This window comes from Macaca thibetana, chromosome 3 (assembly GCF_024542745.1).
Source record: "Macaca thibetana thibetana isolate TM-01 chromosome 3, ASM2454274v1, whole genome shotgun sequence".
Taxonomy (NCBI): Eukaryota; Metazoa; Chordata; class Mammalia; order Primates; family Cercopithecidae; genus Macaca; species Macaca thibetana.
In genome coordinates, this window is record NC_065580.1 from 5,688,880 (window position 1) to 5,714,577 (window position 25,698).

The following is a 25,698-nucleotide window of genomic DNA, read 5'->3' on the forward strand; positions in this document are numbered from 1 at the left end:
CCAGGCATTTCCCTCCTAGATATTTACCCAAGCTAAATGATAGCACATGTTCATATGCAGATGTTCAAGAAAGTGCATAGTAGCTGTATTTGTAATAACTGAAACATGGAAATATGCAAATGTCACAAATAGCTGAATGGTAAAACAAATGGTGGTATAGCCATACAATGGCATACTGCTCCGCAATAGAAATGAATGGATTATTGTTGCATACTACAACATGGATGAAGCTTAAAATTATAATTCAGAGTGAAGAAAGGCAGGCAAAAGGAGTGCATACCCTGTGATTCCACTTATATGAAATTTTGGAAAATTAAAACTAATGTACAGTGACAGACAGCAGATCGGGGGTCATCTGGTTTAGTTGGGGATTGTCAAGAAGAAGAGGGAGAGAAGAATTTCGAAGGGCAGGAAGAGGCTTTGGGAGTGAGGTGTGTTCACTATCTTGCTTGTAGTGATAGCATCACAGGTATATTCATCTGCCAAGACTTGTCAAAGAGTACACATTAATTATGTGTTGTTTGTCAATCATACCTCGATAAAGCTATTACAATTTTTAAATATAAATTTAAAAATTGGTAATATAGAGAGTATCAGGATTTTTTCACTAGTACCACCAGGAATTCTACATGTAACACCCCCCTCCCTGTTCCTATATTCTCCATCTTCTTATCCACCTCCATGGATGACACAACCACCGAGTCAGTTCCCTTAGCTGGGAAAATCAAGGTCTTCCCCACAACTTCCTCATCCTAATATAGTCCTATTGATTCTTAAATGTCTCTTGGGTTGATCACTTCCACTCAGGTTTCACTCTTTCTGCCTCAACTTGGAGTTCACCATCTCTTTCCTTGTGTCTCCTTTTTCTGGGATGATCACTGTAGGTATGTCTATTCTCCATGTCGGTAAAAGATTTACCATTGCAAAACAGAAATTAACAAAGATTTCAAGTGAATCAGAACCATCTACATGATGAAACAGGAACTCTATAGTATAACTTGGAAAATGCCTCAAAATATTGTCTCAACCCTTTCTAGTTTCATCTCCTTTTAATTTCTTAAATATTATTGGCCTGTAATAGATACCTGGAATTATTTTAGCATTGAAGTTACCTGTCACATATCACAAATTGGAAACTGTGAAGAGTTAAAGAAAGATGTTCTTCTGGTAAAATCATATTTTTGGCCCTGTGTGTTTAGAACCACATAGGTAGTCACCTATTTTCTTCATTCATAAGGCTGGTTCTAGAAAAAAACTCTATCTGTGCAGGAGGTGAGGCCAAATCAGAGCTCATGGTATTCTTAAAAAACAAACCATTCAAAGGACTCACACAATATAATAATTTCTAGAACCTGGACATATATGAATAAACACAAAAGTTGCATGAATAAACTATTCATAAAAAAGTTTTTATGTTATTCTAATATGGGAACCCACTAATGTATTAATATGAAAAGCAGAAAGTGGCCTTGCTCATGAATTATTTTGCCTCACTGGAAAGTAAGAAACTACATAAATATTTAAGCAGGTTTCTTAACAATATTGCTAATGTCCTCAGGCCCGAACCTCTCTTGGCAGTATAGTTTGTGTACTCACTTGCAACTTTGCTTTTGTCCATTAGTATCTAAATCTTTTCCAAGTAATTGGAAGCAACTAGAATTATCTTTATTGATATGATGCCAACTTTATCAGTACATTTTAAGAGCTCAGACTAAAAATAATACAAAATACAGCTCTATGTAATCTGTTAAATCATCATCTACACTTTCCTTAAAAATAAAAACTACCCTGCTTTGTACCACTTTCCAGCAATCTAATCTAATTTCCATGTTTAGGTAAAGCCACACAGTTTGATTTGGATACTGTAGATATGTCCTGTGGCCCCAGGATGCAGTTTAACCATTATTTTAAAATAGAGGTCTCTTATCCTTGAGTCCCTCTACAGCCAAAGTTTAAAAATTTGTTCATTTATTCAACACGCATTTATTGAGTACCTGACATGTGGAAGTGCAGAAGGTAGGAAAGAAAGCAATGTAGCAAAACTTTCTACAGCGACGCAACAGGAAGGTGAAGGAAAGAGACAATGGAAAAGGAAATACTAACTTAGAGAGATAATCGCAGACAGCATGAAACCCTGTGAAGGGAGTAAGCCAGGTGAGGAGATCACCATCAGTCAGCATAGTGCAGCAGGGTTAGGTGATTAGAGGAGGCATTGCTGAGGAGGAGATGGCATTTAGGCCGGGACCTAAAGGCTGAGAAGGGATCATTCACACAAAACTAGAGATTGTAAGATTGAAATTATTTTTTCTTCAATTAATACATGTTACTCAAAATATGTAGTAACCAGAAAGTTTTAAACACATTATTCCTAGTCAGATATCAGGAAATCTTGATATATAACCGACAGTAATCTTACATACCTTCAATTGGCATAAAGATATTGGGTAAATTGTTTCTTAAATCACATTCTTTCTTTTTCCTCCTCTTGGGCCCCCTGCTCCCCAAACCTCTGAATATATATTTTTTTCTGTTCCTTGTATATATAACTCAATATCCAGTAAAAGTTAGAGAATTCTGTAAACTTGTATTCCAGACAAATATGTATTATCAGTTACTGAACATTGACTAGATACACTGTCAATGTTTCCAGTTTAACATGAGCCCATATCTTTGCCTCCCTCCTCCATACTAATATCTTTACTCCATTAAAGTTGCTCGTCATCTCAGAAAAAGACATTACCATTGCAAGTGATACAACTAGCAAATATCCTTCTTTCTCAACATATCCTAAGTACTCCAATCACTAAATTTATTTTAACATATGCCCTAAGGTCTGAATTATTTAAAACTCTTCTTTTCAATTCAATTACTCTAATCCTTACTCAGATCTTTTTAAACTTGTCTGAATGATGGCAAAAAGCCTTGTGATAATCTTCCTGGTTGAAGTTTCTTTACACTCTAAACTATAATTACCATCATAAATATATTTATTTTGTAAATTATGAAATATATAATACACATAAAATACATGAAAATAACATATACTTGTTTCCAGAAATAGGCAATCTATTTATCCTTAAGATATTTTTCCAATGTAAAACACATAATGTTACACAAAATATATAAAAATTCATTGAAATGTATCTGGGCTTGTAAGAAAATAAGGGATATCCCTTAGAAATTAATATAAGCTGACAAGAAATCCCCACAGAGATATAAAAAAGAAGAAACTTTCATATGTGGCTATGATATAGTAGTTGTCTCAAACTGAATCTCTGAATGAGAATATTTGTAATATCTAGATAAAATGCAAAGGAAGTCCCCAACTGTTGAGAGATATTAGAGATCACTTGTGGCAGCAAGGTCACAAGGATTGAATATAAGACAGAAGCAAAGTTTCCTGAGGTGAGACCAACATTCTTTACCTCATTTTGCATTAAAGTGGTTACTGATTCCTACATAGCTGACATGGTTTGGTTGTGTTCCCACCCAAATCTCACCTTGAATTGTGGTTTGGGGAGGGACCTGGGAGGGACCTGGTGGGAGGTAATTGAATCATGGGGGTGGTTACCTCTATGCTGTTCTCATGATAGTGAGTGAGTTCTCATGAGATCTGATGGTTGTATAAGGGGCTTTCCCCCACTTCACTCTGCACTTCTCCTTGCTGACGCCATGTGAAGAAGGACATGATTGCTTCCTCTTCTGCCTAGATTGTAAGTTTCCTGAGGCCTCTCCAGCCATGCTAAACTGTGAGTCAATTAAACCTCCTTCCTTTATATATTGCTGAGTCTTGGGTATGTCTTTATCAGCAGCATGAGAATGGACTAATACAACAGCATAGCTTACAACTTTTGATGAGAGAAAACCAAACTCAGGGTCCTATCCAACACCCAAGACTTTACGTTGACCTAATTAGGATGAGGACCTTGGCCTAATTAGAATGAGAACAAGTCAGATTAGCCCTCAAAAGTCCCAAATCAAGCTCAGATATTCTGAATATATTATTGGATCAAGACGATCTGATCTCAATTCCTGCCAGAAGAAAAAGTAAATCTTCTCTTTATAAAAATAAGATCATCTAGAATCTTACCCAAACACATGTTGCATTCAGGAATACTAACCAGTAGATAAGACAAATTTTTAGCCAGTGAGCGAGGCAAACAACAGGGAGGAGAAATGGGTTTGCAGTGATCCAGATATTGAAACTATTAGGCACAGAACTTAAAGCAACCATATTACTATACTAAGCAAAATAGATGTCAAGATAGAGACTTTCAACTGAATATCATAATCTATGAAACAAAATAAAATATTAGAACATAAGCATGACATTACTGAAATTAATTGCTTAATGGATGGATTAAACAGCTGATGAGACACAGGAGAAGAGATCTTTGGTGTCCTGGATTAAAGGTCTGTAAAAAAAATATCCCTACAGAAGTGCAGAAATAAAAAGAAGATTAAAAAAATACAGATAGGAGTTGAAGAGACATAGGCACATGATGAAAATATCTAACATACGTTGCTGGGAGTCACAGAATACGAGGAGAGAGAATGAACAGTACTGATAACTGGAGAGATACTGGCTGGTAATTTTCCCAAATCAGTAAAAGACACGAGCCCACAGTTCCAAGAATGACCATGAGATAACATAATGAATTACACAGAAAACCAAACCTAAGCAGATTGTAGTAAAACTAACAAACAACACAGACAAAAAATAATTTCCTTCAAGAGAACAAAAATCAGTCTGGTAACTGACTTCTCCACAGCAATGCACCATAACCAGAAAAAATACCCTTCAAAGGTGGGTGAAAAAAGATGTTTCAGACCAAATACAATAACAAGGAAGGTTCTTCAGGAAGAAAAAAAGATGGTATCAGAGGGAAACATGGAACTAAAAGGCAATTAAAAGCACGAGAAAGGATAAAGGTGTGGGTAAGCCTAAATGAATCTTAATAATGTATTGTGGGGTTTTATGAATATGTAAACATAAAGTAAAATCTGAGACAACGAAGGAATAAAACAACATGAGGATGAATTGACGTAGAGTTTTCTAAAGGGCCCTTGAAAATAAAGAAAAGTGGTAAAATGTTATTTATATTATTGTCTAATACGTAAATGATGGAAGTTGTCATCTCTGAGATAGTCACTAAAAACATGGAACTGGCAACAACATAATATGGAAAATGCACTATTAAAAAATACTTGATGAAAGCTAAAGAAGTCAATAAAGTAGAAGAGATAAAACAAATGTAAAACAAATAGTGAGACTGTTTATTTTTACCCGAATGTCTCAGAAATTAGATTAAATATATGCCGGTTAAAGACTCATATTAAAAGTTGAAAACAAGCTCAATTTTTAACAGTTGAGTAATATGTTGCTCACTGGAGATACACCTTAAACAGAAAGTTTGAAAGTAAAACAGAAAATGCACCATGAAAAGTCAACCATCTCCCAAAAAAGGTATAGCCTTACTAACGAGATAAGGTAAACATTAAGACAAGAAGTGTAAATAAGGAAGAGGAACATTTTGTAAAAAGAGTAAATGCACCAAGCATATATGTATGAAAACAATATAAAACTGCATACCCCTAAAAATATAGCTTCAAAAGAAAAGCTAACAGAGCAACATGGAGTAATAAACAAATCAGAGTTATACTGGAAGATTTTAATAATCTTTCTCAAAAATTGATAGAAAGTAAGCAAAAAAATTAATAAGGATCTATAATTTTTAATAAATTTGATAAACTGGACCTAAGATAAGAAAGCAACAAGTAAAGAATACACATTATTTTTCTAAATGTACATGAACTATTTATCAAAAATCCTATATGCTTGGCCATAAAATTAGTCTTAACAAATGTAAAAATTCAAATCTGCTTGAAATCAAACAGAGCACCTCCAAGCTAGAAATTAATCATAAAAATAAAATTAAAATATTGACAAGTGTTTAAAACGAAGTTGTACATTTCAAAAATGACCCATTGGTAAAAGTAGAAATCATTATGCAGGTTAAAAACATTTTAAATGGCCAGGAGCAGTGGCTCACGCTTGTAATCCAAGCACTTTGGGAGGCTGAGGCAGGTGGATCATGAGGCTAGGAGATCGAGGCCATCCTGGCCAACATGGTGAAATCCCATCTCTACCAAAAATACAAAAATTAGCTGGGTGTGGTGGCACATGCCTGTAATCCCAGCTACTTGGGAGGCTGAGGCAGGAGAATCACACTCTAGCCTGGCGACAGAGTGAGACTCTGTCTCAAAAAAAAAAAACAAAAAACATTTTAAATGAAACCAGGCGTGGCTCTACATGCCTGTAATTCCAGCTGCTCAGGAGGTTGAGGTAGGAGGATCCTTTGAGGCTAGGAGTTCAAGACCAGCCGGGGCAACTTAGAGAGACCCCATCTCTAAAAAAAACCAATTATTTTAAATTAACCAAGCATGATGGCACACGCCTATAGTCCTAGCTACATGGGAGGCTGCCAGGAGGACTGATCACTCAAGCCCAGGAGTTTGTGGGTGCAGGGAGCTAGGATTGCACTACTGCATTCTAGTTTGGGCAAGAGAGCTGAACTTTGTCTCTAAAAAAAAAAAAAATTAAATGAAAATACTACATATTGAAACTTGTGGGATGATATAGATAAACTTGTGCTTTGTTCTTTGAGGAAAATTTATGGCTTATTTGCATATATTTCAAAAGAAGAAACGCTGAAAACATAACATTCATCTAAAGAAGTTATATGAACGGCAAACTAAATTTTATCTTTAATTTTTAAAAATATGTTAAATCTACTTGTTTTATAGTCTGCATCTGATCTTTTCAGTCTAATCCATGCCCCTACGATGTCTGCTTACTCTCACTCAAGGTAGCTTTCTGCCTTGTGAATTTTGTTAGAGGGCTATGAGCTCATGTTCAGTAGGCATTATTGTGGAAATCCCATAAGATGCAATTTGAGAACTGGCTTAAGGCTGTGTTCCTTTGTATTTTCTTGTAAAAGAGACCAGAGACACAACTTATCTTGGATGATTTTATTTTAATTTCTCATCTTGGGGTTTCCAGAATCATGCAGATAGCATAAACTTGCAATGGAAACCCAGACGTGGAGTAGGGATTGATCCGAATTATCAGTAGCAGACTTCCTCTCAGAGCTCAGTCCAGCACAGAAGCTTTTGCTGATGGTGTTTTCACTGATGAGTGAGTTAGTGCTCTGGGTCCTGGCCCAGGGGAGGCAGAGAGTTGGTTCCAAGTCCCTTCTTAGAAGGACCTTATCTCCTGGCCTAGGAGGTCTTTCAACCACACGCCCCTTATTTAGAGAGCTTTCCAGATGTCACCAGATTAGCTTTGTGACAGCAATAGCTTTTCACTTGGATTTTCAATTCTCTCTTTCTTCAGGCCAATGTAGACTCTTTTTCTTGTATTTATTTATAAACTTAGCTATACATTTTAAAGGATGTTTATTATATTTTATTTAGTGTATGTATACACACACATACACATGTATAGTTTCTATTGGGAGGCTTTAAATTTTAAGATATTTTGTTTATTATATATGCTGGAATCACAGAAATTTCCTTCTAAAACAGAACCAGTCATTTCACTTCCAAATTTAAAACTTTGAGAGGCCTTCAAGTCCAAACTCCCTTTTAGTGCATTCCAGTCTTTTCCATCTCTCTTCTCCTTAATTTAAAAACAGTCTTTGCAAATGAGCACTGCATGGCTCATAATGGAAACTGAATTGCCATTGTTGAAGGTTGAGTCTCTCCTTTCACCTTGTCCTGTAGCCTCAAGTGTTCTTAAATGTCTGAATCTTTGCTGGCAAGATTCTCTCTATCTGTGATAATCTTCCCTTAGTGACAAACTCCCAGTAGTCGTTTAAAATACAGCTGAAATGTGTTGTCATTCTGAAATCTTTCTCCCATGTTTCTCTTTCCTTTTCCTCCCCTTCCTTTCCTGGCATTTGGAACTCCTCTGTGCGCCGGTGACATCTGTCACTCAGCATTCAAGCAGTTCAGATGGGCTTAAGGTGCCACCATTCTCAGAAGAAAAGCAGTGGAGGTGGCAGCCTAATGCACAGGAGTGGGCCTTTCAAAGTGGAATCCCAGTTAGACAGCACCTGCCCCTGCTGCCGACCCGCAAAGGCTATCATCTCAGTCTCCTATTTTACCACCTCTGAAAGGAAGGCTACTGCTTGTCGTCTGCAGCCAGGAGCTTCCTTTTTTCTGCCCACAACTTTATTGAGGTATAGCTGACAATGAGATATTGCACATACTTAAGGTGTGCAGCTTGATGATTTGACGGCATATGCATACATCGTGAAATATTCACCTCAACCCTTCTGAGTCGTGGTTTCCCTGGTGAGCGATGAGACACGGGAAGCTGTTCTTAGGAGAAGGGCACAGGTGGGCAGGTACCTTCCTGAACAGTGAGTTTCTCAGTCACACACACTAGAAAGGGCCTTGCCCACTGCATGGAGATGCACAGCATGGGCTGTAATGGTGAAAACAACAGCAGCAACAAACCCCCCAAACTGGAAAAATCCAGAAGCCTACCAACAAGAAAATGAATAAATAGATCGTGGTATGTTTATATTCATGCAGAAGGATAATATAAAAAGCAAAAATAAATAAACTTGAGCAATATAGAGCAACATGGGTTATTCCTTTACATATAAATTATTGGAGGAAACGAGTAAATCACAAAAGAAATCATATGGTTTGAGATAATTTTTAAAGCTCTACAATAAACAAGGCACCTGTAATGCCAGCATTTTGGGAGGCTGAGGCAGGCGGGTCACCTGAGCTCAGGAATTCGAGACCAGCCTGGCCAAACTGGTGAAACCCCATCACTACTAAAAATACAAAAATTAGCTGGGTGTGGTGGCGGGAACCTGTAATTCCAACTATTTGGGAGGCTGACGCAGGAGAATCCCTTGAACCCAGGAGGTGGAGGCTGCAGTGAGCCAAGATTGCACCACTGCACTCCAGCCGGGGCAACAAGAGCAAAACTCTATCTCAAAAAAATAAAAAATAAAATAAAACAAACAACGCTAATGTATTTTAGGGATCCATATACATGTAGTAAAACTGCAAAGAAAGGAAATAGTAAGCACAGATTTTATAATCATGCTTAATTTTAGAGGGGAAAGAGAGGCAGTTGGGCAGGGGTTCAAATGATGGTTCATTAAGTGTTAATAATTTTTATTTCTTGGGATCAGTGGTTTATGTAAAGACTTTATTTTTGTATATCTCATATTGTGTTATTTTTATAAAATGTCTGAAGTAATTGATAAGAAATTATTGACAGCCTTATGAACAACCTGTTCATTCCAATTAATTAAACATGGCACAGTAACATCCACACTGGAAATGTGGAGTCCACAGAGAAAGTAATTTTCAAAGCCTGATTCCAGTGAAAAACCAGACATCGGGCACTTACTTCAGCAGAGTGACTCTCTTCTGATCAAGCTTGGCCCACTGGAAGAGAGAATCGTTGCAGAGCTTAGCCTGGGCTTAGTCTCTTGAGCAGCAGTGCCAGGAGAGCTACGGAGCTGCTGCTGAGCTCCTGCATTCGCTGTGATGTGCCTGCTCACTTCATCCAGATCATTTCCTTCCCAGCTGAACCTGTGATGCAGGGAGACACTGAGCCTGGCAGATGGGGCTCCCCCTTCATCAATACAGGTCCAGGAATGGCTGTGACAGGTCCAGAAGGATGACAGTCGTGTTTAAAGGAGACATCCCTGGCTGGTACTACAGCCCTTCCAGATTGCTCTTTCCAGCCTTCCAGTTTTATACCATGGTCCCTCTCCACACAAATGATCTTGTCTCCAGGACTCTCTGATATCTAAGTCCTGCTGCTGATGGACTCATCCTCTGCCCTTCTGCAGGAGCCTCACGTGTTCCACTCAAATCCTTTGCTCATGCGACTGCCTTAGCTTAAAGTGCTTTTTCTCTCTCCACTGAACTTAAGCCATTTCCAACCCTCTAGCAGGTCCAGCTCAAGCCAGTCAATCCATCAGTCTAGTTCTGAATGGAGAACACTCACATTTTACTGCCTCAATGAAATGATCTTAGTTGGATAAAATCGACATTGATCTCATCACTCTATACACATTTAACTCTACCGTTTAAGATGTACAAATGTGTTCTTAGATTTTCAAATGCAATAGTTACCAGACAGTTTTCACTCGTGGCCCCATTGCAGTTTAGTGGGTACAAGGAGACTCTTACAGGTGACCAAACAGGCCAGATCCAAGTCTATGTGGGAAAAAATATATAAAGATAACGACAAGCCACTGAACCTGAATATCTGAATGGGTTATTTATCATTGGCCATCTGGGATGGTGACCAATGTTTGCGTTATAATATGAGCATGCTTAACATCTATTTATTGTGAAACCATAGACACAAATACTCCTGGTGTAAATATATATTTTTATTCATTTTAGATTAGCCAAACACTACTCAAAAATGAAACTGATAATAATAAATGTAAACCAACAGGAATTTGTAACTGAAAAGCAAAAGTAACAGCAATTGAATATTAACTATAATTAAATCAACACTGATGTTGGAGTGATTACCGAGTCCTTTCTGAAAATAGAAAAACGCAATTATCTATAGGCGTGCATGCCTTCTAGAAGCTTTCATAATGCTGGACAGTTCGTAGTCACCAGACTTCTGCATGGAATACGGAATAAATATCTCAGGAAACTGTTACTGTGCATATTTCCATGTTTGCATGTTAATTTAAGTAATCCTTCACAATTCACTTATTAGGTAATGCATAAAAGGCTTTTAGTCATATGTAAAAATGAAAGTGCATTAGTTACTTACCTTTTACGGTAATTCTCAATAATATTTCATCGTTTTGAAAACTTGCAGGATCCATGTAGAACCCACAGATCACCTGAAAACCTCAGCTCCAACTTCATGTGAGTTAATCTTGTCTTTGTCACTCGATTGAAAATAAATTTGGGGGAAATACGCTCTATGTTTTATTTCTTAGGTAGTTCACATGAGGGAATAATAGAATGATTGCTAAAAAGAGCAGAATGTGCATATTGTGTTTGGCTATGTCAAGTGGTCATGTTATGTTAACAGTTCTTGAATCTTTCATACCTGCAGAGTGCACCAGCAGGTTGATTATATGAAGGACCAGAGTTGAATTGGAGCTTCATAATTTACTAGTTATGTGACCTTGCACTAACCACTTGAACTTTTGGGGCCTCAGATTATTAATGTATATAAGAAGAATTATATCTCATGGAATTTTTGAAAAGTGATAGTGCTCAGGACACAAAATCAGGCTGTGGCTTTAAGAACCGTGAAACACAGCTTCTAGCCTCCGTGAGTTGGAAGGTGAGTAGGAAAGACAATAGGAAACAAAGTGAGATAGTTTAGTTTAGACGCCCCCTACTCTGACCATCTGTCCTGACCTCCATCACAAAAACACAACCTGGGTCTGACTTGAATTTGCATCTTCTTTTCTGTGATCTGTTCTTCCCTCTCAAAGGCCTCTTTCTATCTCAAAATGTGACTTTTGCCCTATAAGAATGAAGCCGTGCCTGGTTTGCTAATTTCTGATAAAGTCATGTGACAAAGTACAGTCTTTTGTGCATTGCTCAATACGGGAAGGTTACATATTAAAAGCCTGCTTCTAGAAACAATAAAGCTTCCATCCAAGAGAAAAGAGATGGATCCCAATGTGGGGTGCAAGTCCCTGGATTTTGTATACAAAGCCCAGTGTGTATGTGTGTTTAGGTGTGTGCCCATTAGCCTTTTATACAGAGATGGTCTGTACCTTTCACCAGATTCTTAAGGGGATTCATCATCCTAGAAAGCTTAAGAACTAAATGTCTAAATGAGAACATTTCAGACAATGCAGCAAGACTACTGTGGGAGATAATTTTATGTGGGTCAGACGCTGCCTTCCTATTGTCCATTGTATAATGTTCCCACCTGAGAATGGTAGAGCTACTTTAGAAAGAAGTTAGGTCTTAATGGGGTCTTTTTGAAGTCACTTTCCAGCCAGCAAGGATAAGCATTTCCTCTTACACAATTTTCTACTGGGGAAGCTCCTGAACTTCTCAAAATGTTGGTACAAGGGTCTATAAACCTTTCTTGAAGAAGGATGATCTACTTCCCTGAAAACAGGCCATCCTTGTTTGAGACATCTTCATGAGCTGAATCTTAGTAAGCTCTTGCTCCTGGGTCCTATGGGAGGGTGCCCAGCTATGCCTCTGACCCTTTTTGAAATATTCCCGGGGTCTCTTGCTTTGCAAAAGAAATTGAAGAGTGATGAAATCCTCAGTGGTTAAGTAGCAGTGAGAATAAAATCTAAAAGCAAAAAAAGAAAATGACTAAAAGCTAGAAAGGCTGCTATACAATAAGTTGAGAATCAATTTAGGATTAATCTTTTTCAATATGAAAACCACATACGGGGCTGGGAATATACGATGGCATATAAATACCTCCAGTAGAGCTAGGAACAGCTCCTGGGAGCTAAACTAGAAAATCAATTTGCAATCAATTAGAGAGATGCGGTGTTACCTTAAAAGGCCTCTGGGCTGAGATTTGAACTATAATCTGATAAGGTAAGTGGTGAGTATGCACATGGGCTCTAGACAGGCTTCCTGGGTTTCAACCCTAGCTCTTGTACAAAAATGAGAAACTTACGTTTTCCTACACCTGTTTCCCTATGAGGTTGTTGAGGGAATTACATGAGTTAATACATGTAAAGCGGCCGGGCGCGGTGGCTCAAGCCTGTAATCCCAGCACTTTGGGAGGCCGAGGCGGGCGGATCACGAGGTCAGGAGATCGAGACCATCCTGGCTAACACGGTGAAACCCCGTCTCTACTAAAAATACAAAAAAACTAGCCGGGTGCGGTGGCGGGCGCCTGTAGTCCCAGCTACTCGGGAGGCTGAGGCAGGAGAATGGCGTAAACCCGGGAGGCGGAGCTTGCAGTGAGCTGAGATCCGGCCACTGCACTCCAGCCCAGGTGACAGAGCAAGACTTCTCAAAAAAAAAAAAAAAAAAAAAAAAAAAAAAAATACATGTAAAGCCCTCAGAGCAGTACCGGACCCATAATAAATGCTCAATAAATACAGTCTCTTATTTACTATCATTTTTTATGGCAACCAGCACGTTTTTTTCTTAAGTTAATAACTATATTTACAAAGAAATCATTAATGCAAATATAAAACCATTGTGTCCAAGGAAGCCATTCAAGGGTCCTTCCAGACACTGCCCAGGGCAGATAGTTTGCCCTGATTCCTGCACACAGGTCAGGCTGCCAGATGTACCTTCCTCTACGACTGTCCGTGAGATGACACCAGCTGTCAACATTTCTCTTCACGCCTCCTGAGTGAGCTACAATTTCGCCTCCCATGTAGATTTGCCAGCAAGGCACAAAGCTCTAGCCTATGAAGGTGGAAATCCAAGTCTGCTTGACCCATTGTAACCTAGTAAGTTACTCTTCTAAGTTTTCTATGCTCATCTTTTTGGAGTTCACTTAATATTGTTCAGTTATCTGCAATTCTACAATCTCTGAGTATATAATATAATAGAATCTAATTTTAGGTTCTAAAATCCTAGAGTTCGCAATCTCACCATTGCCTTGTCATCATCCTTCTATGTTTGACCCTGTGAGGACCCTCTGCAAAGCCAGCCAGCCCCTTCCCTGAGCTCTCAGCCTCTTATGTTACTGCCTGCTGTGGTAGATAGCGTTAGTTGTCTACACAAGCCATGGAAGCCGGAAATGGTTAGGGAATCATTGTCTTACCTTAGTTCCACGAGTTCTCTCTTTCACTGTGCATTTCTGGGCGTTAAACAATCAGTAGATAACAGATTACCTAAGGGCTAGTTGATAACTGAATTAGAGGAAGCTTAGACCCTGTTGGCAGGGGGCTGAAGAGTGGAGCACTAGTGAAAAGCAGAGTGGGAAGCCTCGAATACAGTATCCTTCCTTATATTTCTCCCTTCTTCACACTCTGGTCACCACCTGCTATGTCAAGACACGATACTGTTCTCTAAATGTCTATGGAATGACCACAGAGTTTGTGTAGTGTGAAAGGCAGAGGTGCCCTCAAGCTACAACTCTCTTATAATAGAAAGGGAGGGAGTGAAGAGGGAGGAAGTATTTTCAAACAATTGCCAGGAGATAAATGCATAATGTCATCTCATTATAAAATCCATTTAGTAAGTAATGTGTAAGGGAATAATATGACTATAGCAATTTCACTTTGCATTTTTAATGTTTGCCCAGGAAGTATCAAGAAAGCAAGAACAAACATTTGTTTTATTTTCTTTTTTCCTACTCCAACAAGTCAGTAAGATTAAACATCTCAGTGCCTAGGTCCATCCAAGACCATGCTCAGTGCAATGACAGGGAGGCCAGTCCCTTAGAATAGTTGAAAGTCTACCCTCTTTCACCTTCTTGCTTCCTCAGCCCTTGAACACAACATGCACCTCTCTGCGTCTATGAATTTGACAATTTTAGGTTCATCACATAAATGAGATCGCATAGTATTTTTTCCTTTTGTATCTGACTTATTTAACTTTGCATAATGTTGTCCAGGCTCATCCATGTTGTCACAAATGGCAGGATTTTCCTGTTGTTAGGGTCTGAATAACATTCTATTGTGTGTACATACCTCATTTCCACACACTGGTCTATGGACACAAGTCATTTCCATATCTTGGCCATTAGAATGATGCTGCAAGGACCACAAGAGTGCAGATATCTTTCCGAGGTTCTGGTTTTAAAGTTTTCTAAGAGGGTAGATCTTATGTTAAGTTTTCTTATCATTATCCTGATAAATAGATAAATAAAAAGGATGGAAGGAAACTTTTGGAGGTGATGGACAGGCTTATTACATAGACTGTGGCAATGGATTCACAAGTGTATACTCATCCTCAGACTCTTCAAGTGGTATACATCACATGCGCACAGCTTTTTTATGTCAGCCATACCATAATAAGTGGTTTAAAAAAAAAGAATTCTAGCACTCTTAAATAAGTAGATGTAGAATTAAAAAGAGAGAGAGGCAGCCTTGACCTTTACTGGTAATTATTAAGATTGTTTATTAAATCTCTGGTTTTGATATTTCTGGGTGTTAGAGTGGAATTGTATTTCCCAGTTCTCTTGAAGTTAGGCAAGGCTATTTTGATTGTTTTGTCCAATAACATCTTGGTGGAAGTAACGTGTTACTCACTCCTGGTTGTATGATCTGGTGCTAGTGCTTGAATCTCCATGTTCTTCTCCCTAACCATGGAGGCACATGTCAAGATGCATCTTCTCCTGTGGGCAGAGTATTCCTCCAGACCCTTGTTGGACATGCAACATAAGGGATAAATAAATATGTGCTCTATGAAGCATTGAGAGTTTTAGATTGGTTTTGTATAATATAACCTAGCCTTTCCTGACCAAGACAAACTGGTATAACCTAGAAAATAATTTATTATTCTTGATGTTGAGAGATTGGAGTTATAGACTAACTGTGCTTTGTAACCATGAGAAAATAATGTATTTGGGTCACAGAGAGCATTTATCTCTCTATCTCATTTTAAAAGCCCTCTCCTAAGGTAATGGTTTAGAACTGGAAACATCAATATGAGCTTATGTTTAGCTTAATATGGAACAGATGTTTCATATGGAAATATCTCAGTGTGTGCCTATGCATGGGTTAGTATACACACTTATCTCCTTGCTCTGTAAGCTGAAGCAATTTCTGCTCCTCCAGGACCAACAAGTACTCCTGATACTCAGATTTTGGCTTCTAATTCCATTCTCCAATAAAAGAAACAATGATTCTTGGAGAAATGCCTAATTAAAGACTGAGCAGGACATATACTACATGAAATTGAAGTGTCTTGTAGTGCCAGAAAGTAAGGATGTGAAACAAATGGCAACAACAATGCCACACATGCTAGGAGTATGTTGAAGGGACACAGGAACCAACTGAAAGGTGTCCCAGTGACCAAAGCTAGAACAATGTGAGCAAAAAATACACAAAGTAATATTGAATTGTAACCCAAAGTATAAAATAAGTATCCATCTATATCAGTATTCATACTGATATAGATATTTGAATAAATGGGGAAGAAGAGACAAATCTACCATGCAGAAGAATTCCAAATAACTTATGAAGACTTATGAAGACACTCCACCCTGAAGGACACAGAGCCTAAGTTCCCCCGCTTAGGTGCGGACTATACCTACTGACTTCCTTTGAAAGAGTGAAAATACAGAAAGAAGAGAAAAAAGAGTAACTTAATAGGGGAGAAACCTGACAAACACCATCTGAAGTCAAGTGATTAAGGCTTAAATAAACAACGGTAATTCATAGTGATTGTATGTACCCTTGATATGATACGATGAGAATGGCATTTTGCCTCTGTGATTTTCCTCCCCCAAACACATTAAAAAAATCTAATCATGAGGAAAATACCATACAAATACTAATAGAGGAGCATTCTACAAAATACCTAATCAATATTCCTCAAACTTTCAAGGTTATCACAATCAAGGAAAATCTGAGAAAACTGTCATAGCCAAGAGGATCGTAAGGAGACATGGCTACTAAATGTAATATGTTATCCTGGATGGGATCCTGAAACAGAGAAGTAATATTAGGAATAAACTAAGGAAATCTAAATAAAGTATGAACTTTAATAATAGTAATAATGTATTACCATTGGTTTACTATTTAGAACAAATGTACCATACTAACATAAGATGTTAAGTATGGGGGAATCCTCCATTCCAGCTTCTCATTTCTTTCTGTAAATCTAAAACTGTTCTAAAGAAAAAGTGTATTTAAAAAGAACCATTTACAATGCCAGAAAAAGATAAATTACTTAGGTATTTAAATCTCCCAAAAGATATTCACACTCTCTGGAAAGTACAAAACATGACACTGACATCTATAAATCTGTACTGGGGGGAATTAAAGAAGAGCTAATAAATTGAGTTATACCATGTTCATAGATGAAACGATTCAATATGATTTAGATACCAGTTGTCCTCAAATTGTTTTAGCGATTCATGGCAATCTCAATCGGTATTTCGACAGAATTTTTGTAGAAACTGACAAGAGGCTTTTAAAATGTATATAGAAATATAAATGACTTAGAATGTCTAAAGCAACTTCGAAAACAGTTTCTAGAGTAAAAGTGCCTGATTTCTAGATTATAAAGCTATTGTAGTCAAGACACTGTAGACATTTTAAAAAGGAAGTTTATAAAATGGAACACAATAGAGTAAATATAGACTTGCTCAAATGTGGTCAATTAATCTTTGACAAAGGTGCAAAATAAATTTAGTGGATACGATGTTATCAGCAAATTGTCCTAGAACAGTACTGGGCATGGTGGCTCCCGCCTGTAATCCCAGAACTTTGGGAGGCTGAGGTGGGTGGATCACCTGAGGTCAGAAGTACAAGACCAACTTGGTCAACATGGTGAAACCCTGTCTCTACCAAATATACAAAAATTAGCCGGGCGTGGTGGTGGTCACCTGTAATCCCAGCTACTCAGGAGGCTGAGGCAGGAGAATCACTTGAACCCCAGGAGGCGGAGGTTGCAGAGAGCCAAGATTGTGCCATTGCACCCCAACCTGGGCAACAAGAGCGAAACTTCATTTAAAAAAAATTGTCCTAGAACAATGGGATATACAATGCAAAAAAAAAAACTTCAATTCATATCTCATATCACATATAAAAGTAATTTAAATGGTATCACTGCCCCAAATAAAACATAAATGTATTTTTTTTTAAACCTAGAAGTAATAGGAGATCATCTCTGTGGCCTTGGGTTAGATAAAGTTATCTTAGATACAACATCAAGACCACAATTCATAAAATTAAAAAATACGTAAGACGGCATTAACATTTTCAAAACTCTTCTCTTTTCAAGATATCAGTAGGAGAATGAAACAGCAGTCCTCAGACTGGGGAAACATATTTGCAATTACATATCTAAGAAGGGACTTTTTCCTACAGTATATAGAGAACACTCAAAACTCAACTATGGGGAAAAAATAACTTTTTTAAAGAAGTCAAAACATACAGGTGGACAATCAATATATGAAAAAATGTTCTTCACCACTAATCGTCAGATGTACCCCAGAACTTAAAATAAAAGTTGAATAAGAAGAAACAAGCAAAAACCCATGGTGCCCCATGGCTCCTATTCATAAAGGAATGTACATGCAGAAATAACACAGAAAGAAAATATCATTCGCTAAAATGTTTGTGTTCATTGTGATTGTCTTTGAAGTAAAAATAACATGAGCATTTCCTTAATAACAAAAAAAGTTTTAAAAAGAAAAAAACTAACATTATAATCCGACAGTAGAATACTACTTCAAAAGGAAAAGGAAAGAACAATTTTTGGACACAATAACCTTCATGAATCTCAACATTACCATGCTCAATGAAAGAAGCCTGATAAAACAGTAGTCTATAATTCATCCCCTGCCCACTTTTTTTTTTTTTTTTGAGACAGGGTCTAGCTCTGTCACTAAGGCTGGAGTGCAGTAATGCGATCTCAGTTCACTGCATCCGCGACCTCCTGGGCTCAAACGATCCTCCCACCTCAGCCTCCTGAAGAGCTGGGACCACAGGCATGAGCCACCATACCCAGCTAATTTTTGTATTTTTTATAGAGACGAGGTTTCGTCGTGTTGCCTGGGCTAGTCTCGACCTCCTGAGCTCAAGCAATCTGCCCGCCTTGCCTTCCCAAAGTGCTGAGATTACAGGAGTGAGCCACCACACCCGGCCTATGATTCCTTTTTGTAGTCCAGAAAATTGACATGAATCTGCAGTGGCAGAAAGCCATTCAGTGGTTGACTGTGGATAGTGCAGGTCAAAATAGGGAGATGGAGACTACAAGGAACCACAGGAAACTTTGGGTGGAGTAGTGGATAAAGTTCATTATTTGGATCGTTGGGAGGGTTTTATTTGTCAAATTTGGTCTAATTATACACCTTAAATATTTCATTGTATTGTATGTCAATTGTTTCTCAATAAAGCCATGAGAAATGAGTGTCCTCAAGTATCACTTGTATAAAAATGTGCATTGTAGTTTTAGTCAAAAGAGCTCCAAACAGAAAACAACCCAAATGCCCATTAACAGGAAAATAGATTAAAAATATTGACTATTTATACACTGAAATACATCACAGCCAATAAAGGGAATGAACTATCAAAATCAGCACCATCAGTGGCGAACCTCAAAAATATTTTATGGACCCAAGAAAGCCAGACACAAAGTTGTATGATTCTATTTATACTGAATTCCAAGAGCAAAAGCTATTGATGATGATGGAAATTAAAAAATAGTTGCTTCTAGGAGTTGAGAAGAATTGGCCAGAAAGGGTGATGGAGAAATTCCCTGGGGTAATGGAAATGCTTTACATGTTGTTTTGATGGTGATTAGATGGATATCTGCAAAGCACATAGAACTCTTAAACTTAATATCTGTTATATTTTAATTATACCAGAAAAAAAATTAGAAAAATAAAAAATTACCAATCTCAGAGAGGAAGAGAAGCTAAATTATATATACCAGGATGTGTACACATATATATGTCATATATATAGAGAGAGGATATATATATTATATATAATATGTATATATGTGTGTATTATATGTACATATAATATATATTATGTGTATATATTATATATATACACATACATGTATATATTATATATAAATATATATAAATGAAGGGGGAGAGAGACAGAAGACACTGAGAAACAATCAAGCCATAGGCTCCCTTGTTAGAGCAGAGAATAGAGGAACATTTAACTGCCATGCTCATACATGCTCCAGATACCACCAAAGTATTGTTAAAAGCAAAGCAAATGTATTTGTCCCTGTCTGCCGGGTGCAGTTAAAGTCAAGGAGAATGTATTTGCTGAGCTATACAAGCAGACAGCGTACAGCATGGACCATCTGTCCTTCCTGAGGCCCGCAGCTGCGGTGTGCGCAGCCCCTATTTCCATCTCTCTGGGAATATCATGCTCCTGCTCAACTGTTGAGAAAATGCCCAACTCAAAAACTGCCAGCCTCTGGTTGTCAGTGGCGGGGAGTTGGGGGTGGCATGTGGGATTGTGAAAGAGGTGAAGCTCGTTTTCACTCACTTTGTTTCTTCAAGCCCCACAGAAACTTCACGTGTCCATTATTCAGAGGGTGCACAGAAGTGGGGCAGACCTGAATATTCACCATCTCACTCAGTCACTCACTTGCTGCTGACCTTGGTAAGTTTAGTGAACATTTTGGCAACTGTTGCCTAATGTGTCAATGATAAAAAATTTATATCTAAGATTTGAATTGTTACAATGATTAATAAAATAGGTTTAAAGCAACTAGCATAGACCATTGCACTTGATATACACTCCATAATTGACACATTTCATTGTTATTCATTCCATAAAATGCGCGGTCCTTTTCCCGAAGGAGTAAGAATAACTAGGGCATAGCTGAGAGTGCAAATTACACACCCACACCCACATGTTCCTACCCCACAACACACTGAAATGTAAGTCCCATAAAGCCAATGACGTATGCACCATGTCCTTGACATCTCCGTATCCCTAGTGCCCGGAACAATGCTGACACACAGCTACGGCTCAAAACATATTTGCTAAATGAAACACAGCTTAATTAGATCTTGCAAACATCTTCACCACAGTCAATCTTTAAAACAAATTTATGTTATTCTTGGAGGTAAGTCGTTAAGGAAATGAACTGATTAGTGATCATAAAGATTTTTATTCTGGCTGAGATGGGTGGATCCCCTGTGGTCAGGAGTTCGAGACCAGCCTGACCAACATAGTGAAACCCCATATCTACTAAAAAAAAAAAAAAAAAAAAAAAAAAAAAAAAAAAAAAAAAAAAATTAGCTGGACGTGGTGGTGCATGCCTGTAATCCCAGCTACTTGGGAGGCTGAGGCATGAGAATAGCTCGAACTGGGAGGCCGAGGTTGCTGTGAACCAAGATTGCTGTGAACCAAGATTTGCCATCGCATACCAGCCTGGGCAACAACAGTGAAACTATGCCTCAAAATAAATAAATAAATAAATAAAATAAAATAAAATAAAAAAAGATGCTGATTCTGAAAACGTCCATGAGGTTTAGATTTACACAAGTGAATGCTTACTAGATAAGAATCCAATCCCAGCCAACAGGCTTAACTTTCTTAGTGTTTGATGCATGTATTCCATCCTTAGAGTTTACCATCTTTAGCATAAACTTTGCTGAGCTAGGAATAAAAGCTAATTGGGAGACTGGTAGGAAAGTCTCCAGCTAGTGCCTGGTGACCCTGAATATGGACAGAGGCAGCAGGAGGGGAAGTTAGGGCACTAAGTGAAGTGGGAGGAGTTTTCCCTTATCTCCCTCACAGGGCATTCCACAGGAGGTGTGGCTCCGTTCTTCGGTGCCCAGCTGCTCAAACCCGCAGGGGAAGCATACAGACAGGCAGGTCGTGGGGAGAGTCTCTGGGCTCGGACCCCAAGGCAGCGTCTAGGGTTGAGTGTTCACAGCTCCCGCAGCCTCAGTGGGCGTGCGTTACAGTGTGCTCTTTCAGCTTAGCCGTCTGCAGGTGGCTTGTGTTCATCAGCTCAGTTAGATCCTCTGCCTTATGGCAAGGACAGAGGGCTTTCTGTATCCCGGGTTCCTGCCCTAGTGCACCGGAAAAATCGGATCACATGTGGGCTTGGAGAATGAGTGCAAGGTTTTGTTGAGCGGAGGTAGCTCACAACGGTGGATGGGGAGGCCAGAGGGGGATGATGTTGGAAGGGGGTCTTCCCCTGGAGTTGGGCTGCCTAGCAGTTGGACTCTCCTCCAACCGCCCCTGACCTAATTCCATGCCCTCCCTTCCATGCCATCGATGGCCTGCCGGAGTCTGCTGGTGCCTGTCCGTGTGCTCTTCCACTCCTCTGCTCCTCTCAACGTCCCGCGCCTGTGTGTGTGCCCACTAGGATCTGGAGGTTTTTATAGGCACAGGGGCATGGTGGGCCAGAGGGGTCTTGGAAAATGCAACATCTTGGTGTGGAAACAGGAGTGCCTGGCTTCACTTAGGTCTGTGGGCACAGGCCCCAGGTGGAGCCCTTGCCAGGAATCCCACCTTTCTCTACTAAGCACTTCCCTGTCCCGCTCCCATGTCACAAGCACACCTGCCTCTGCTTCAGGTCCAGGCTGCAAGTTGCAATCAGGCTGAATAGTATTTCCCTCAGCAGTCACTTACCTGGGCCAGTTCAAGCTGGGGCAGGGCAGTTTAGGGGCCATAGACGTGGCACAGTCAACCTTTCAGCTGAAGAAACCAGAGGGCTCACTGACCTGATAGAAAATAAGAAGAGCCATGTAAATTAAATGGGTTTGTTTTCTTTGTTGCTTTGACCCCTTTTAGAGTCAAATGTCACTTTGCCGGAAATACAGGATTTGGGTTGCTGACAAAATGCTCTTTATTCCTCAAACAGGCCAGCAGCCAGTAACTTTGGACAGAGATTTGTTTCAACTTAAGAACAAAGAAGAAACACCGCTGTGATGAAAAATAGTGATTTTGAAGTTTCCTATTGAGCCAATCAACTAATGAGGAAAGAAGCACTAAAGGGGTTTCTCAACCTTTTTTTAAAAAATTGCCTCCCTAAGGAGTTTTTTTAGATAATTTTTTCCTAATTGTTTCTCCAACTTCATCATATTAAATGCTAAGGAATAAGATTTTGTCAGCAGGGCTGGTTTTGCCGGGACAAAAACATAATAACTGAGAAATTTTTGCCCCCTGCAAGAGCCAATTTTCACCCCGTTGGGGGCAGTACCGTGTCATCCCTAATGACAGCATATGTTCCAAATATGTTTTTACTCAATCCTCACAGCACCTTCATGAAGGAGGTTTCTTTTTTCTTTTCTTTTTACAGTTATTTTCACATTAGCATGAGGAAACAGACTGCAAACACAAAACAACTTGTCCAGAGGTACTTGGTTAGTAAGAGCTGAGCTGGAATTTGAACTGAGGCTTGCTTGACTTAAACAACCTATGTTCTTGAATTCTGCAACATGGTCTCTCCTTGACTCAAGAAACAAACTACTAATGACGAATCTCAATAGACTGATGAAAAATGAATGTTGAATGAGCATTTTCAGTAGTTCTGTGAGAATGCGTCTGGGGTATTCAATCAGAATTTGGTCTGCAAGTTCTCTCAAAATTTTCGTATTTTCTTTTTTTTGGAGATGGAGTTTCGCTCTTGTCGCCCAGGCTGGAGTGCAATGGCGCAATCTCTGCTCACCACAACCTCTGCTTCCTGGGTTCAAGCGATTTTCCTGCTTCAGTCTCCAGAGTAGCTGGCATTACAGGCATGTGCCACCACGCCCGGCTAATTTTGTTTTTTTTTTTTTTTTTTTTTTTTTTAGTAGAGACAGGGTTTCTCCATGTTGGTCAGGCTGGTCTCGAACTCCTGACCTTAGGTGATCCGCCTGCCTCGGCCTCCCAAAGTGCTGGGATTACAGGCGTGAGCCACTGTGCCTGGGCCATATTTTCTTAAATAACAGCTTTATTCAGATACAACCTACATATCATAAAGTGTATAATTTAGTTGTTTTTAGTATATTCAGAGTCATGCAACCATCATCACTAATTTCAGAACATTTTCATTCCCCCTCCAATAAAAGCCCGTACTCAGTAGTAGTCACTATCCAGGGTCACCTTCCCCTCAATACTTGGCTACTACTAATATCTTTCCTCTATCAGGACTGTGGCCTAAACAGTGCGTAGAAATAGAATTATACAACATATGGCCTTTTTTGACTGGCTTCTTTTACTTAAATACTCAATATTTACTTACTTAATATTGAGTGTCAACTTGATTGGATTGAAGGATGCCAAGTATTGTTCCTGGGTTGCCCAAGACAAACTGGGTTCCATTAGAGGGTGGAGGGTGGGGGGAGTGACAGGATCAGGAAAAATAACTGAATATCCCTCTATCAGCTGACAGACATTGTGATGGTTAATATTGAGTGTCAACTTGATTGGATTGGAGGATGCAAAGTATTGTTCCTGGGTGTGTCTGTGAGGGTGCTGCCAAATTAACATTTGAGTCAGTGGACTGGGAGAAGCAGACCCACCCTCAGTGTGGGTGGGCACCATCTAATCAGGTGCCAGTGTGGCCAGAATAAAGCAGGCAGAAGTTGGAAAGACTTGGCTTGCTGAGTCTTCCGGCCTTCATCTTTCTCCCGTGCTGGATACTTCCTACCCTCAAAGGTCAGACTCCAAGTTCTTCAGCTTTTGGACTGTTGGACTTACACCAGGATTTGCCAGGGGCTATCAGGCCTTTGGCCACAGACTGAAGGCTGCACTGTCGGCTTCCCTACTTTTGAGGTTTTGGGACTCAGACTGATCCACCACTGGCTTCTTGCTCCTCACCTTGCAGACGGCCTGTCGTGACACTTTACCTTGTGACTGTGTCAGTCAATTCTCCTTAATAAACTCCCTTTCATAGATACATCTATCCTATTAGTTCTTTCCCTCTAGAGAACCCGAACTCATACGGACATAGAGATTGTTTCCGCCTATTTGCTACGATGGAGAACTCTGCTATGAAGAGTTGTACAGGTCTTTTGTGTCAATATACATTTTAAATTCTCTTGGGTGCTGTAATGGGCAGAATGGTGCCTCTCACCTGACACATTGCACTTCCCCCACGCTCATTTCCCACCCCCACAGAAAACTGCCTCCCCAGCTTCTTTCATGTTCAGCTTTGTGCTTAAAATGTTTTTTCTTTTTTCTTACATTACTTCCTTTAGGTCAAAATCTAATCATAGTCATTTAGAAAACTGTTTTATTATATATTTCAAGTTGCCATTTAATTATTGGAGAGATTTTAGAAATTATGCTGAAGAGACCTTATCCTCTGTATTAAAAACTGGAACACATAATTATCCACATGAGAGTGGCAAACAAAATATTCTATGTGCTACTGACATATGCCAGACATTCTAGCATAGGGTTTGATATCCGTGTTATACATTCCAAATTATGCCATATGGCTGATGAACCCACAGAAGCCAAGGGTTAAAGGAACATTTATCCATTGTGTATAATGTGACTAAAATTATGTTAAGGGTTTCAATATTATCTCTCCTACTTCCACACTTGGAAATAATAAGCAGGCCGGGCACAATAGCTCACACCTGTAATCCCAGCACTTTGGGAGGCTGAGGCATGTGGATCACTTGAGGTCAGGAGTTTGAGACCAGCCTGGCCAACGTGGTGAAAATTTCCGTCTCTACTAAAAATACAAAAATTAGCCAGGTGTGGTGGTGGTGACCTGTAGTCCCAGCTACTCAGGAGGCTGAGGCAGGAGAATTGCTTGAACCTGGGAGACAGAGGTTGCAGTGAGCTGAGATTGTACCACTGCACTCCAGCCTGGGTGACAGAGCAAGACTCCATCTCAAAAAAAATAAATAAATAAAATAAAAATAAATAGCATGATTTTATGTTTTAAACCACAAAATGAGATGTTGTGAGGCTACATATGTCTGGAAGATCCCACAGGTAATCACTGGTGCAACCAGGAGTGAAACACAGTCCTGCCTGACTCGCACTCCACACCTTGGCACAGCCCCTGAAATGATGCTTTTCACAAACTTCATATCTGTTGCATTATGTTGGGGAGGGGGGTTTGGATGCA